Here is a 15,139-nt window from a genome sequence, read left to right on the forward strand (position 1 = left end):
AAGCTGGTGTTCAAAATTCTCCTGTATCAATATCTCATTTGCCTTAAGCAAGGCAGTATGAACCACAAGGTCAAATATATTGGTTCCCAAATATGCTATTGGAGGAAATTCTTTGAACATTTTGTATAATGCAAGGACGTGCCAATGATGTTACTGGCCACTACTATACTAGTGGCTTTTGTACTGTAGTGTACACAAATTCTGTTCTGGATTCTGATCAGCATGCTGTATAGTTCAGTAAGCTGCTACGATCCAAAATCAGCTCTGTGATTGGCTTGCCATATGACATCCAGGATATCTTTGCTGTAAAAATCGAGATTTGAAAATTTGAGCTTGTCTTGAAATCTGCCATGTCTGATCAAATGCAGGGGATGATGACAAATGTACAATATCAAGAGTTTGAAGCAGTATGGAAATTTGGCTGGTTGACTTTTATTCCAGAGTTCTGAATGCTGTTCGCACCACTAATACAGTATAATCTAAGCTTCATGGAGAGTTTGAGCAACAGGGACATCTGTTGAAAATAGAGCAGCAATTTGGCAAAATATGCATTATGACTAATGTAGCAATTTGAGAACCTGCTCCTGGGAAGGAATAATTTTGATATCTTTATAAAGAACTCAGATTTTCATGATAAAAGAATGGAAAGGAATTTGAAGGTTCACATCTTTTCAATTTATGGCAGCACCACTTAGTAGTGGAGGAGGTAGGATTTGACAGAATGATATCAAAGTGCCATTAACATTAGGCTGCTACTGGTACTACTGCCAATTTGGATTTCCTAGCATGTAGCAGATGGACTCAAGACCAATGGGTATAGTGTGCTCCTGATAGCAGTTGGAGACTGAGTCAGATTTCAATCTGATGTCAGCACTACATATACCCATGCAGGAAGCTCTGCTCTTCAGTATTTCTCCGTCTCCTTAGCAGTTCGGGACTGTACACACGCTTGCACAGCGTTAGAAAATCCAAACCAAAATTCCAAAATGAAGAAGAAATAATCTTACCTCTAGAGGCGAGCCCCGCTCTCCTGCAGTGATACCTGAGCGTCCCTCCCCCAGTTGAGAATTCCTGAGGTGATTTCTGAGATCAGTCAGAGGTAAGCCTCTGTCCGGTAGCCGGTTCCCGGTGTGGACTTAGCCCCCAGGCACGGGAGTGGCTGAGAGGCAGTGGGTGCAAGACCGAGCACAGCGGTGAAGGTAATTTCCCTCTCCCCCTGCAGCCGGAGACCACACGGCACCAGACTGGGAAACGCCGAGACAAGGTAAGGTAGAAAACTTTTGTGTTCAGGCTCAGATAACCGTACAGATTGCTAGCCGGTATCTATCCCATTGGGTTGATCAGCCCAGTCTGGGCTAGACCCTGATCCGGCTCAAGGGTCCTCCCACGTGGCGACCCTCCAGGGGGATCGCCATCTTGCTCGTGAGGTCGCCAACGCCATTTTCCCCCTTTGATCGCTGTGCGCATAACATACTTGTGCGCACAGCGGCGCGCGCATAGGCGCCGCACACACAGCGAGGCGCAATAGGGTGCCGGGCAAATAGCACCACGCTCAACAGCGCTGGGGGCACACCTTGATGGAGTTGAGAGACAACCCCTTCTTCAATCCATCCTACAGGAATTCCAGGATCATGGGAATTTTGACTGTCCGCAGAAGGGTGTCGTGGTCTTCACACCAGGCTTCGAATATTCTCCATATTCGTATGTAAGTTAAAGATGTGGAAAACTTGCATGCTTGGAGCAAGGTGTCAATCACTGCTCCCAAGTATCCATCCTTCTTCAGGCGAGTCCTCTCAATGGCCAGACCGTAAGAGAGAATCGAGTTGGGTCTTCGTGGAGGATCGGTCCTTGCTGGAGCAGGTCCCTGTGTGGAGGTAGACACAGGGAATTCCCTGCCATCTAACTGGCAGATGAAATTGATTGTGGATATAGGAAAAAAGAATTCTAACTTAGGTGAACAATGCTGAGTTCTGTATAAGGCATCGCCACCCAGATAAAGAATCTTGGAGTCATTTTGGACAATATATTGAAATCCTCAGCTCAGTGTGCAGTGTCGGTTAAGAAAGAAAATAGAACTTGGGCCTTACGTGGAAAGGAGTAGAGAATAAAATGGAGACTATCATAATGCCTTTGTTGCAATCCATGGTGTGTAGTTCTGGTTGCTCTATCTCAAAAAAGATATAGTGGAACTAGAAAAAGTCCAGAGAAAGGCAACAAAAATGATGGAATGGAACAGCTCCTGTAGGAAGAAAGGCTAAACAAATTATGGATCTTTAGTTTGGAGAAGAGACATTTGAGGGGATATTATAGATTTATATAAAATCACAAATAGGGTGGAACAGATAAGTAGGGAATGGTTATTTACCCTTTCAAATAGTACCAAGATTAGGGGCCATTCTATGAAACTAACAATCGCAGAAAGTTCATTTTCGCTCTCAATACGCAATAAGATGTGGATTTTATTACTGGAGGATGTGGTCAAAGCATCTAGCATAGGTGTGTTTTAAAGAGGTTTGGACAACTTCTTAGAAGAAAAATCCCTAAACAATTATTAGATAAACTTGGGAAAGCCACCATTTATTCTTGCATGTGAGCAGCAAGGAATAGATCTACTTTTTGGGATCTGCAAAGTACTTCCTCGTGACCAGGATTAGCCACTGTTGGAAGCAGAATGCTGGGCTTGATAGCCTTTGTTTCTTATGTACTTGTCTACAATACTGGACTGTAAATTCTATGGAACAGGGAGGAGGAATAGCCTAGTGGTTAGAGCAGTGGGCTATGAACCAGGAAACCAGGGTTCAAGTCCCACTGTCACTTTACCCTCCATTGCTTCAGTTACAAAACTTAGATTGTAAGCCCTCTGGGGATAGGGAAATACCTACAGTACCTGAATATAAACCAATGTGATATCTCAGATCAAATGTCAGTATATATATAAAAAAAAATAATAAATAAACAAAAGACAGCAGGTTGATATCCCAATCTTCCTCCTGAAGAAACACAGCCATTTGTCCTAAGGGATCTCAATCAGAGCATTAGTTAAAATACTTAGGACAAGAAGGGACCAATTGATTCTAGCAAAATACACAAACAGTCTGAAAGGCATCCATTAGAATCAAATGAAAATAGTTTGCTGTCTCTTTTCTCCAGTGCTATCTGACCTAGAATTTTTAATAGCTGTATCAGTGATATAAACATAGAAACATAGAAACATAGAAATGACGGCAGAAGAAGACCAAACGGCCCATCCAGTCTGCCCAGCAAGCTTCACATTTTTTTCTCATACTTATCTGTTTCTCTTAGCTCTTTGGTTCTATTTCCCTTCCACCCCCACCATTAATGTAGAGAGCAGTGATGGAGCTGCAACCAAGTGAAATATCAAGCTTGATTAGTTAGGGGTAGTAGGGGTAGTAACCGCTGCAATAAGCAAGCTACACCCATGTTTATTTGTTTTACCCAGACTGTGTTATTCAGCCCTTATTGGTTGTTTTTCTTCTCCCCTGCCGTTGAAGTAGAGAGCTATGCTGGATATGCGTGAAGTATCAGTTTTTCTTCTCCCCTGCGGTTGAAGCAGGATATGCATTGAAAGTGAAGTATCAGGCTTATGAGGGGCAAGTATCAGGCCTATGAGGGGCAAGAATAGACATGGATTTCTGCATTGGGCAATGGATTATGTAGCAAAGTACTACACAGTATGAAGCAGCTGCTTATGAAATAGCTCTATGGTGCTTGTCAAGTCAGAGTAGTCACTTCATGACTTCATGCGAGCCAGAAAAAGTTTAAATAATATATTCTGCTGTGTGTCCACTTAAATGCTACTACAAAGCTATTTGTTTTTGTGTTGTTTTGTACTGTTTAAGACCATTTGAAATTATATTTCTTACAAAATTGTAGTTATATGCAGTCACAATACATCAGCAATTTCAGTGGGGAAGGCATATAATGTACAGAATGAAAAGATAGATTATAAAATGTATTTATTTATTTTTTATTTATTTATTTATATAAAATAGTATGTCACATAGAATGGGCTGTACTGCCAAACTCAGGGGCTGCAGAGCACAGCTATTTTTTTTATTTTATTATTTTTATTTAAATTCTTTTAAATATTATGAAATACCCTATTGACCTATACATAAATCTCAGCATTTGATTCTATCACTACAGTGGCCTCTAAGACAGGCCAAGTCTGGAAGAAAACAAAGGCATTTCCTCACTATAAAGTTCACATCAGGTCTTGTGTACCAGTTCCTATCCAGCCCACTAATGAATTCAGAGAAAACATGCTGAAACCACTATCCTGGAATCTCCTGTGACTCTTGAAAACAGCTTATCATGAGACAACTTGACAGCAAATAATAAACTGAAACTTTTATGCAAATGGCAACTGAGGCTTCTGGTGCACAGGTGACGGCCAGCCTGGTTGCTAGCTGGCTTGTCATAATTTACCATTTCCCCCACCATCTACCATATTTCATGACAGCATATTGGGAAAGGCAGTAATAACCAGCAGAGACTTTGCTTTCTGTGTGGGTTATTGAGAGCTGAAACTGGTGAAGCAGGTTGAAGGCTGGAACACTCTCTAGATGACTTCCAGAACTATGAAATTTCAGATATGGGACTCTGGCCATCGAGTAACTGGAGTTCACTAAATATGGAGGAAGAAGAGAAGGTGGAAGAATAGATATTACAGTACCCATTTTTTGTACTTTTCAACATGTAAAAACTGCTTATGTGGTGCTGTAGTCCATTCCATCTGTAATTTAATAACTTTTGTTAAACTATACCAATCAGTTTCTCTTGAAACTTTCAGCTTTAGAGTTAATTTTTTAAAGAAGGATCTTGGCAGAATTTCATATGTAATATTTACTGTCCTGATTATTTTAACATGAGTTTTCATTATATAAAAATGCTGAAAAACAAACATTTTAAGTGCAACCCCATTGTTTACCATTTGATGTGAAACCCATGGCTGAATGTTGGTATAAAAAAGCAAATAAGTTTTATTTATTTATTTTATTTATTTATCTGGTGCACTCCTACAAATAAAGTTGGGAGAAACTACCTTATTCCATAGTAAGAACATAAGAACATGCCATACTGGGTCAGACCAAGGGTCCATCAAGCCCAGCATCCTGTTTCCAACAGTGGCCAATCCAGGCCAATCCAGGCCATAAGAACCTGGCAAGTACCCAAAAACTAAGTCTATTCCATGTTACCATTGCTAATGGCAGTGGCTATTCTCTAAACCTACTCCAAATCCCCCCTGCGCGCGCTGAGCCTATTTTGCATAGGCTCGGCAGCGCGCAAGTCCCGGGGCTTTGCAAAGGGGGCATGTCGGGGGCATGTCGGGTGGGCGGCACGAATTTCGGGGTGGGGCGGGAGGCGTGTCAGGGGCGTGATGCCGGCCCAGGGGCATGGTCGAGGCCTCCGGACCAGCCCCCGAGTCGGGTGATGGCTCGCCAACAAAGGTAGGGGGGGTTTAGATAGGGCCGGGGGGGTCGGTTAGGTAGGGGAAGGTGAGGGGAGGTGGAAGGAAAGTTCCCTCCGAGGGAACAGGCAGCGCGCGCCATGTTCGGCGTGCGCAGGTTGCACAAATGTGCACCCCCTTGCGCGCACCAACCACGAATTTTATAAGATACACGCGGCTACGTGCATATCTTATAAAATCCAGCGTACTTTTATTCGCGCGCGTGTAAATTTATAAAATCTACCCCTAAGTGAACTTAATAGCAGGTAATGGACTTCTCCTCCAAGAACTTATCCAATCCTTTTTTAAACACCGCTATACTAACTGCACTAACCACATCCTCTGGCAACAAATTCCAGAGTTTAATTGTGTGTTGAGTAAAAAAGAACTTTCTCCGATTAGTTTTAAATGTGCCCCATGCTAACTTCATGGAGTGCCCCCTAGTCTTTCTACTATCCGAAAGAGTAAATAACCGATTCACATCTACCCGTTCTAGACCTCTCATAATTTTAAACATCTCTATTATATTCCCCCTCAGCCATCTCTTCTCCAAGCTGAAAAGTCCTAACCTCTTTAGTCTTTCCTCATAGGGGAGCTGTTCCATTCCCCTTATTTTGGTAGCCCTTCTCTGTACCTTCTCCATCGCAATTATATCTTTTTTGAGATGCGGCGACCAGAATTGTACACAGTATTCAAGGTGCGGTCTCACCATGGAGCGATACAGAGGCATTATGACATTTTCCATTTTATTCACCATTCCCTTTCTAATAATTCCTAACATTCTGTTTGCTTTTTTGACTGCCGCAGCACACTGAACCGACGATTTCAATGTGTTATCCACTATGACCCCTAGATCTCTTTCTTGGGTTGTAGAACCTAATATGGAACCTAACATTGTGTAATTATAGCATGGGTTATTTTTCCCTATATGCATCACCTTGCACTTATCCACATTAAATTTCATCTGCCATTTGGATGCCCAATTTTCCAGTCTCACAAGGTCTTCCTGCAATTTATCACAATCTGCTTGTGATCTAACTACTCTGAACAGTTTTGTGTCATCTGCAAATTTGATTTTCTCACTCGTCATATTTCTTTCCAGATCATTTATAAATATATTGAAAAGTAAGGGTCCCAATACAGATCCCTGAGGCACTCCACTGTCCACTCCCTTCCACTGAGAAAATTGTCCATTTAATCCAACTCTCTGTTTCCTGTCTTTTCGCCAGTTTGCAATCCACGAAAGGACATCGCCACCTATCCCATGACTTTTTACTTTTCCTAGAAGCCTCTCATGAGGAACTTTGTCAAACGCCTTCTGAAAATCCAAGTATACTACATCTACCGGTTCACCTTTATCCACGTGTTTATTAACTCCTTCAAAAACGTGAAGCAGATTTGTGAGGCAAGACTTGCCCTGGGTAAAGCCATGCTGACTTTGTTCCATTAAACCATGTCTTTCTATATGTTCTGTTATTTTGATGTTTAGAACACTTTCCACTATTTTTCCTGGCACTGAAGTCAGGCTAACCGGTCTGTAGTTTTCCGGATCGCCCCTGGAGCCCTTTTTAAATATTGGGGTTACATTTGCTATCCTCCAGTCTTCAGGTACAATGGATGATTTTAATGATAGGTTACAAATTTTTACTAATAGGTCCAGGTGATTTACTACTCTTAAGTTTGTCAATCAGGCCTACCACATCTTCTAGGTTCACCGTGATTTGATTCAGTCCATCTGAATCATTACCCATGAAAACCTCCATTACGGGTACCTCCCCAACATCCTCTTCAGTAAACACCAAAGCAAAGAAATCATTTAATCTTTCCGCGATGACCTTATCTTCTCTAAGTGCCCCTTTAACCCCTCGATCATCTAACGGTCCAACTGACTCCCTCACAGGCTTTCTGCTTCGGATATATTTAAAAAAGGTTTTACTGTGAGTTTTTACCTCTACAGCCAACTTCTTTTCAAATTCTCTCTTAGCCTGTCTTATCAATGTTTTACATTTAACTTGCCAACGTTTATGCTTTATCCTATTTTCTTCTGTTGGATCCTTCTTCCAATTTTTGAATGAAGATCTTTTGGCTAAAATAGCTTCTTTCACCTCCCCTTTTAACCATGCCGGTAATCGTTTTGCCTTCTTTCCACCTTTCTTAATGTGTGGAATACATCTAGACTGTGCTTCTAGAATGGTATTTTTTAACAATGCCCATGCCTCTTGGATATTTTTTACTTTTGTAGCTGCTCCTTTCAGTTTTTTTCTAACAATTTTTCTCATTTTATCAAAGTTTCCCTTTTGAAAGTTTAGCATGAGAGCCTTGGATTTGCACACTGTTCCTCTTCCAGTCATTAAATCAAATTTGATCATATTATGATCACTATTGCCAAGCGGCCACACCACCATTACCTCTCTCACCAAGTCCTGTGCTGCACTGAGAATTAGATCTAAAATTGCTCCCTCTCTCGTCAGTTCCTCAACCAATTGCTCCATAAAGCTATCATTTATTCCATCCAGGAACATTATCTCTCTAGCGTGTCCCAATGATACATTTACACAGTCATTATTGGGGTAATTGAAGTCTACTATATAAGAACAGTTAATTATTAAGTGCAACGAACTACACTTGTCTCACAAAATAAACGTCGCATAGATTATAATTTTTTAGATTTTTTTTATGTGCATAGAATTTATCTGGAACAGTGGACCATCATAACACCCTTGGTTTTTTAGGCAGTAAGCCACACTTTCAACCTTACAGGGTCATGTTTAATCATCGGTCCATTAAATGTCTTTTGTCTTCTTTATTCAAATGTTCTCTTACTCCTTCTTTTTTATCTTTTTTATAATTAGTAAAATCCTTTGTAATAAATTCAAAGACGGAATTGCCTTACTTGTGCGGAGCGCCGCTGCGCTTCCGACCTTTATCTCCTGTGCCGCCGCGCTATTATCTCCAGCGCTGTCGTGCTTTACTTTGCAATAAATTTAAGACGGAATTGCCTTACTTGTGCGGAGCGCCGCTGCGCTTCCGACCTTTATCTCCTGTGCCGCCGCGCTATTATCTCCAGCGCTGTCGTGCTTTGTAGGCGAAAAATACTTCTGGGTTTTTTGTTGAACTTCCGATTGAATGTGCTCACACACTTTAGAGCTCCTGCAGTCCTGCAGGAGCTCTAAAGTGTGTGAGCACATTCAATCGGAAGTTCAACAAAAAACCCAGAAGTATTTTCGCCTACAAAGCACGACAGCGCTGGAGATAATAGCGCGGCGGCACAGGAGATAAAGGTCGGAAGCGCAGCGGCGCTCCGCACAAGTAAGGCAATTCCGTCTTAAATTTATTGCAAAGTAAAGCACGACAGCGCTGGAGATAATAGCGCGGCGGCACAGGAGATAAAGGTCGGAAGCGCAGCGGCGCTCCGCACAAGTAAGGCAATTCCGTCTTTGAATTTATTACAAAGGATTTTACTAATTATAAAAAAGATAAAAAAGAAGGAGTAAGAGAACATTTGAATAAAGAAGACAAAAGACATTTAATGGACCGATGATTAAACATGACCCTGTAAGGTTGAAAGTGTGGCTTACTGCCTAAAAAACCAAGGGTGTTATGATGGTCCACTGTTCCAGATAAATTCTATGCACATAAAAAAAATCTAAAAAATTATAATCTATGCGACGTTTATTTTGTGAGGTAATTGAAGTCTCCCATTATTACCGCACTACCAATTTGGTTAGCTTCCCTAATTTCTCTTAGCATTTCACTGTCCATCTCACCATCTTGACCAGGTGGACAGTAGTATACCCCTATCACTATAGTCTTCCCCGACACACAAGGGATTTCTACCCGTAAAGATTCAATTTTGTCTTTAGTCTCATGCAGGATGTTTATCCTGTTGGATTCTATGCCATCCCGGACATAAAGCGCCACACCTCCTCCCGGGTGCTCCTCTCTGTCATTGCGTTATAATTTGTACCCCGGTATAGCACTGTCCCATTGGTTATCCTCTTTCCACCATGTCTCTGAGTTGCCAATTAAGTCTATGCCATCATTCACTGCTATACATTCTAATTCTCCCATCTTACTTCTTAGACTTCTGGCATTAGCATACAAACATTTCAAAGTTTGTTTTTGTTTGTATTTTCATTCTGCTTTTTAATTGATAGGGATAAGTTAGAATTTTTTAGCTCAGGTGAGTTTTTAGCTACAGGCACTTGGACTACTTTTCTAAGTATTGGAACCTCACTGTCGGGATGCCCAAATTCTAATGCATCATAGTATCCTTTGAAGATACCTCTTTCCGAACCATGCGCTGCTGAGCGACTGTCGGCTTTCCCCTTTGTTCTAGTTTAAAAGCTGCTCTATCTCCTTTTTAAATGTTAGCGCCAGCAGTCTGGTTCCACCCTGGTTAAGGTGGAGCCCATCCCTTCGGAAGAGACTCCCCCTTCCCCAAAAGGTTCCCCAGTTCCTAACAAAACTGAATCCCTCTTCCTTGCACCATCGTCTCATCCACGCATTGAGACTCCGGACCTCTGCCTGCCTCTGGTGACCTGTGTGTGGAACAGGGAGCATTTCAGAGAATGCTACCCTGGAGGTTCTGGATTTAAGCTTTCTACCTAAGAGCCTAAATTTGGCTTCCAGAACCTCCCTCCCACATTTTCCTATGTCGTTGGTGCCCACATGTACCACGACAGCCAGCTCCTCCCCAGCACTGTCTAAGATCCTATCTAGGTGACGCGTGAGGTCCGCCACCTTCGCACCAGGTAGGCATGTTACCAGGCGATCCTCACACCCACCAGCCACCCAGCTATCTACATTCCTAATAATCGAATCACCAACTATGACGGCCGACCTAACCCTTCCCTCCTGGGCAGTAGGCCTTGGGGACATATCCTCAGTGCGACAGGACGATGCATCACCTGGAGAGCAGGTCCTTGCTACAGGATCCTTTCCTGCTGCACCTGGTTGGTGTTCTCCCATCATGAGACCTTCTTCCTCCAAGGCAGCACCAGGGCTGCCAATCTGAAGTTGGGACTTGACTACTATGACCCTGAAGGTCTCATCTATAAACCTCTCTGTCTGCCTCAGCTCCTCCAGGTCTGCCACTCTAGCCTCCAGAGATCGGACTCGTTCTCTGAGAGCCAGGAGCTCTTTGCATTGCATGCACATGTACAACTTCTCACCGGTGGGTAAAAAATCATACATGTGACACTCTATGCAAAAGTCTTGGAAGCCCCCCTCTTGCTGCTGGACTGCTGCCTTCATCTCAATTTTGATCAGTTCCTAGTTAAGTTTTAGGTTGCTATGGGAGTAGGAATGTGTGTAACGTCCTTTAAATGTATTAGTGAATTCACTATTTGTCTGGTAGTGGCCTACCGGGGTCTGATCGAATTCTCAATAAAGTTTTTGTTGATGGGTTTTTTTTTTGTTTGTTTATTTGTGAAAGTGGCACCTGCCTATAAATTAAGGGATGAGCTAGGGGTGGGTTGGGAAATTCAAACAGTCTAACTTCAGTTAGTCAGCCAGAGTGACTTACTGCTGTCTTGATTAACAAATGTTGGTCCCTATTCAAACCCAATCACACTACCTCAACACCTTTCCAAGGTGAGTAACTGAGCTGAACTATTCAACTTTTTTACTTAGGTATACACTGCTCCTAGCTTATTTCTAGCTTCTGGCTACTTTTTGGGTTTGTTTGTTTTTTTGTGGGGGTTTTTTTTTTTCAATACAAACACTCAGTTCTGCAGACTTTAAAAATAAACACACTACCTTCTGCTTATTAGCTACCTTATTGACTGAGTATTTAAAAATACAGTCTAACTTGTTTATTCACTGCCTTTCTATTAAAGGCACAAATACACAAACACACTAAATAATATTCCCAGATAGTTAACTTTGCCCCAATACTTTTGAAAAAGACCATGTCCCAAGCAAAAACTTACTGATTCCTTTCAGCCACCAGCAAGGTGATCCTCTCCTCTCAGTGTTCCCACTGGAACACTAGTTCCCACTAGTTCCCACTGGAACACTTGTGCCCACACCCTATTTACATTATTATGGGATGGACGGGATATTGATTCTGAACTTCTATAAAAGATATTTTTGGCTTTGCTTTCACCTAGCAACATTTTGTTGAGAAGGCATTCTGACACATTGATCCTTTATTTGTGATATCACCACCAAAACGGCATGGGATAAACACTAGGTATGTGCAGAGGGACGCCATATGTTGCATTCGGGATTCAGTTTCGTCGGGGAGCAGATACGTTGCATTTGGCCGTATGGCGCCCCGATGCGTTAATAAGGCGATTTCTATTCCTGTCCCAGCTAAAATTAAAATTAACTACAACCCCCCACCCTCCTGACCCTCCCAAGACTTACCAAAACTCCCTGGTGGTCCAGCGGGGGGTCCGGGAGCCATCCCCTGCACTATCACACCCTTGGTGCCGGTTTCATCATGGCGCCGATAGCCTTTGACCTTTTATGTCACAGGGGCTACCGGTGCCATTGGTCAGCCCCTGTCACATGGCCATCAGTGCCATCTTGTGCTCCTACCATTTGACAGGGGCTGACCAATGGAACCGGTCGGCCCCTGTGACATAGTGAGGGCAAAGGCCATTTTGAGTACTGGCATCCGACGGCTGGCGTGCAGGAGGTCGCTCCCGGACCCCCACTGGACTTTTGGCAAGTCTTGTAGGGGTCCCGGAGTGATCTCCTGCCCTCGGGGCATCGGTAGCCCCTGTGACATAGTAGATCAAAGGCTATCGGCGCCATGATGAAACCGGCACCGAGGGTGTGAGAGTGCAGGGGATGGCTCCCGGACCCCCCGCTGTACCACCAGGGAGTTTTGGTAAGGGGGGGGGTCAGGAGGGTGGGGGGATTTGTTTAAATTGATTTATTTAGGCGGCCGAATAATTCGGCGAAAATTGGTATATTTGTGGGGAATCGTGATACGTTTCGCTTCCCCCACGAATACAACAGATATGGCAACATCCGTTGCGGATTGCCAATACGTAGGGACTGAATGCACACCCCTAATAAACACTATGAATCCCTACAGGCTAGAGGATGGAAATGAAATGATAACATTAGGTGTATTACTTCTACATGGGGGTAACCTGCATGGAGTGGCAGTTACCACCCTTAACAGAGGAATGGGGGTAACCTGCATAGAGTGGCAGTTTACTACTCCTAACAGAAGGCATGGAGATGAATTGCATGAGCAGCAGCTACTACCAAACACGGGGGTGAGCTGCACAGAGCGGCAGTTGCTGCTCTTGATGGGGGAGACCTGGAGAGAATGGCAGTGTCTACCAACAGTGACTTGCTTGGCAGACTGGGTGGACTATTTGGTCTTTATCTGCTGTCATTTACTGTGTTACCATAGTTATTTATTTATTTATTTATTTATTTGTTATTTTTATTATACCGAGTTTCATGATAGGAATCACATCAACCCGGTTTACAATTAACAATGTGAGTAAAGGCAGAGAGTAACAAAGTAAAGAACATTTCCCAATACAAGAACAAATATAGTATGAAACTTAACAAATATTATAACAATATTTTGGATGTGAGAAAGTTACAAAAAACATGGAAAAATAACTTGGATATGAAAGGGGAGGAATTGTAGAACGACTATAAGCATTTTAACCAGCTGTATCAATTAATAAATATGTATAATATTATAAAATGTAGATGTGTAGCAAAATGATTAGATAAGATATTGTTGTGAAGTATAATAAAATGTTGCTGTGACTGCGTGTGAAGTTAGTGGGATTTTTTTTTTTTTTTTTTTTTTTTACAGTTCCTAACTTTTGTGTTTATGCTGATGATGAGTGGGGAATTTAATCCAGATCTGGGAAAGCTTTTTTAAAAAGCCAAGTTTTTAGTCTTTTCCTAAAAGTTGGAGCGCATGGTTCTTGTCTTAAGTCCGGTGGGATGGAGTTCCAAAGGATTGGACCTGCTGATGAGAGAGCTCTTGAGCTGTAGGATTTATGATGGTAGGTTTTGGCATGTGGAACCTGTAGTGATTCTTTGTAGTGTTCCCTGATGGGTCTGTCTGATGTGTGTTTTTTAAAAGGGATTTGTAGGTCCAGTTGAGTGTGTTGATGGATGTTCTTGTAGATAATCATGATGGTTTTATACATAATTCTGAAGTGGATCGGTAACCAATGAAGGTCTTTGAGGATGGAGGAGATGTGGTCGATTTTCCTGGAGTTTGTGAGGATTCTGACTGCTGTGTTCTGTACCATTTGTAGAGGCTTGGTGTAGGAAGCTGGGAGGCCTAGTAGAAGAGAATTGCAATAATCTAGTTTGGAGAAGATTATTGCTTGCAGGATTGATCTAAAGTCATGCGCGTGGAAAAGTGGCTTTATTCTTTTCAGGATATGTAATTTGTGGAAGCAGTCTTTGGTAGTTCTCATGGGACCTTTTGGGTTCTTAGATAAGGGAATATTCAGGTTAAGGATTGGGGGGAGAAGGGGGGGGGGGGTTCTTCTTTGGAGTTTGAGATCCCACTCCCTTTTCTGGAATTCTAATTTTATCTTTATCAGTTCATTTAAAATAAATATTCCTTACAGATTTTATTTTTAAATTAAAGAATAGGAGGCTTTGGTGAAAAAAAAAATAAAACCAACCAGGAGTCAAGACCTTATCTATTCCCATTTCTCCACCTCATTCAATATCTGTTTGTGTTCAAACAGGTCTGTTTAAACTGAGCATAATGGTTCTGTCTTCAGGGGAGTCAACACTGTGTCTGTTAAAAAACAGAACAACCGGTCAATCACCTTTTCAGACATTTTTTTTCATGCCTTTTGTTCCTTTCTGACTTGAGACCTGTTTAAGGTTCTATACAAACTCTCAGCAGCACTAGTTCTAAAGTTTCTGTTCCCAAATTCTTCCCAACAGGAAGCAATTTGAACCTCTGTTCTCTCATCCTGGGGTGGGATGCGCAGACGTGCTGAAAGATTCCAAATGATGAGCAGGTTGTTAATACAAACAAGAAACGTACTTTGAAATGTCTGTATACAAATGCTAGAAGTCTAAAAAATACGATGGGAGAGTTAGAGTGCATAGCACTGGATGAAAAGGCAAATATAATTGGCATCTGAGAGACCTGGTGGAAGTAGGATAACCATACCAATGGGACACTGTGATATCAGGGTACAAATTGAGGTAGATTTTCAAAAGGTTGCGCGTGTAAGATCCGCGCGCAACCCCCGAAAACCTACCCCTGCCTCCCCCTGCACGCGCCGAGTCTATCTTGCATAGGCTCGGCGGTGCGCGCAAGCCCTGGGACGCGCGTAAGTCCCGGGACTTCGAATAAGAAGGCTGGCCGGGGGCGTGCCTGGGGTGTGGCGGCGGTCCGTGGGTGGGGCTGGAGGTGTGATGGTGGTCCGGGGGTGGGGCCTGTGTCAGGGCAGGGAGCCAGCGGCGTGCGCAAGTTGCAGGCGTAACTCCACGAAATCAGGTAGGGGGGGATTTAGTTAGGGCTGAGGGGTGGGTTAGATAGGGGAAGGGAGGGAAAAGTGGGGGGGGGACAAAAAAAAAAGTTCCCTCCGAGGCCGCTCCGATTTCGGAGCGGCCTCGGAGGGAACGGAGACAGGCTGCTCGGCTCGGTGCGCGCAGGTTGCACAATTTTGCACCCCCCCTGCGCGTGCCGACCCTGGATTTTAT

This window comes from Rhinatrema bivittatum, chromosome 4 (assembly GCF_901001135.1).
Source record: "Rhinatrema bivittatum chromosome 4, aRhiBiv1.1, whole genome shotgun sequence".
Classification (NCBI taxonomy): Eukaryota; Metazoa; Chordata; class Amphibia; order Gymnophiona; family Rhinatrematidae; genus Rhinatrema; species Rhinatrema bivittatum.